Below are 2,965 nucleotides of genomic sequence, written 5' to 3' on the forward strand. Positions count from 1 at the left end.
CCAGATTGGGTTATTAAGAAAAATCTTATGTCTTTTTGGGACAAATGCAATGTTGTTCTACATGAACTAATAAAAGAGGGAAAACCTATTAATTCTGCTGCAATACAAGCTAGATTAAGTCAAATAGAGAAAGCATTGCAAGTAGATAGAATTATCAAAAGGAGTGGTGATTCGGATAACAAAGGTAATTCGATTGTTGAAAAGGCCGAGTCAAACATTACATGTACCGAATCAATTAAAGAAGAAGAAGTCTTGCCAATTATAGGAACCAATGAAAAGGATAATGATTTGGATAATAGACGTAATTAGGTTATTGAAAAGGCCGAATCAAACAACACATGTGCTGAATCAATTCAAGAGAAAGAGGACGACAAGGTGTTGGGGAGCTATTTAAAAGAGGAACAAGATATTGTTCAAGTCATGCAACCATTATGCTCTCCCAACATGCTTGAAGTGGTATGTCTAGCAAGCGATTTACCTGTTTTTCTGATTTGGTCGCAACTATATTATTGATGCTTCTATTAGAAAAATTCTCATAAGTAGTTTTGAAAGACCAATGAAGAAGGGTAACTTATTTGTTAGTAATAAAATCATTACAGAGCATATCGGTCAACACATTGTACCATTCATAGAGACCGATGGTGACTTATTGTAGCCAAAGCTTTTGCCATTGCTTTATTTAAAGTTCATATCTAATTGGGTAGCTTTGCTTGTTTCATACTTGGCTTACACATGGTCTCAATTGAGACGTGTATGTTCTAACTTTTAATTTCAGAAATTTAAAGCCAAGGTTATACTCTATTGAGAAAACCGATGATAGTATAATTTCTTTTTCAAAGACATCTGAGATAGAGTGCAAAACAAAATGCATAGGCGAATGGGGTGATGCAAAATCTGAACCATTCGTTTGCTTAACTCCAAAGCTATTCTCACCGCAAGATTGGCTAGAAAATAAAAACTTTACCATTAGTTCAAGCATGTGTGATCAAATATTTGATTTGTTGCTAAAAAATAATTATATTAGAATTTTTGATCACCATGCCAAGCCATCAATCCAAGGACGAACGTATTGTAAGTTGCATCACTCGTTCAAGCATAATTTCGAGGATTAAGACATGTTTCGTAAAATAGGTAAATCAGCCAATGATAAAGGACGATTCAAATTTTTTGAAACACCAAGGGATGACCAGTCTATTTCGATTGGTGCTTATGGCAAAAAGTTTTTGCATCGGTTTCTTCAAGCCGGTTCGTTAAATGATGAGAAGGTAAAACTACGGATGATGGGATCAAGTTTTCAAGAAATAAAGTTGTTCAAGAGCACATAGAAAATATTCTTGAAGTCGGGAACCCCATCAAGGTTGCGCTAAAGACACCAAGCAATGGGAAGCAACAAGAGAATCCAAAGATCGATGCACATGAAACCAAAGAAGATAAAAGCCACAATAAGTAGAAGCGCAAGAAATCCAAAGTCACTTTATCACAATTATTAGGTAAATATCAAAATAAGAGTGAAGAGAAAAGTGTTTATCGGTCAACTAATGCCAAAGCATCAAGATCACCCCTAGGCGCAAATCTGATGATCGGTATTGGCAAAGTGAGATTTTCAATGCAACATATTCATATTCTTATTTTGGGCCGCCAATGCCCATGTCATGGATACCTCCCTATGCTCACGAAAACCATATCCATCATGAGACAAGTATGATACAAGGGCATATTCTCCATCTTATTTTAGACCATCTCACCAACATTATGTAACTCCAAGAAGACCAACGTTCATTGAGCAATCGTATGTTCAAGACCGCTCCAATAAAAAATAATTGGTCCAGAGCTCAATAAAGAAGAAAGAGGTGTTCAAGAAAGTATATCGGGTCAAGACAGATGGTCGGAAGTGTGCTACTTCAGATTTGATCTCAAATGACAAAGAGCCAATTAAAGTGTTGATATTGGCTACTAAAGGCAATGTGATAAATCAATTAAGTGCCAAATTTGAACAAAATAAGTTGAGAGTGCACGAAGTCCAAAAGGAATTGCCATTGCTTGAAACAAAATCACAGTCGGGGAGCCCACTCGGCTTATTGTATTGGCAAAAGAAGAAACTACAAAAGCTTAATGCACAAGAGCTGGAAAAGAGGAACATGGCATGGGTTCCCAAAGGAAGCATTCAAAACAGGAATGATATGCAAGCTTCCATTGCAAGAAGTGCAACAAAGGTGAGGCAAGAGAAGAGTGAATGCTATGAACAACCAAGCAGAAGGTTTCAACATCTTCGGCCCACACATTATCCACACTCTCCAACTATGCAGTTGATGCCGCTTCCATGGAATTCATCCTCAGGTATGATTGGTTACCTCCCATGGGCTTATTCTTGTCCATGGATGCAATTTAATTTCTTGCATCACAAAAGGATTTTACCACATCATCATGCATTCAATTAGCTGCATTTTGTTGCAGATCCAAATGACCGATACACAATTATAGCTGAAAGAACACGTGGTGCCCCCATGTTTGGTTTTGGTAATTGACGACAATCTCTATGGACTAATGGTTGCCTTGAGTTATATTTGAAGGTTTTGTCCATAGGCTTTTCTTGGAGTACATGTGTTGGTTTCAAGGAGAGTTTGTGTTGACCAAGGTGCTATTAAGGAATTATCCAAAGATTGGTCATGTGAGAGTTGAGGTTATTGCAAGCATGTCTTGAAGAAGATTGTGTGATTATTCATGTTTACCTTCAAGACATCATCCAAATGAAGAGAGTTGGAAAGGTTCTAGGTTGATCAAGACTAAGTCAAGAGTGAATCAAGTTGATCAACTCACAAAGCGTAGAAGATGTACCGAGAGGGATCAAGTGATCCCATGGTATGGTAAGCATTGTCCATTGTGCTTTGTGTACTAACCCATGGTCTATGTGAGAGTTCTATGTGGGGTTAGGTACGTATTGATGGGCTTGCGTCAAGAGGAAGAT

Source organism: Triticum aestivum, chromosome 5D (genome assembly GCF_018294505.1).
Source record: "Triticum aestivum cultivar Chinese Spring chromosome 5D, IWGSC CS RefSeq v2.1, whole genome shotgun sequence".
Lineage (NCBI taxonomy): Eukaryota > Viridiplantae > Streptophyta > Magnoliopsida > Poales > Poaceae > Triticum > Triticum aestivum.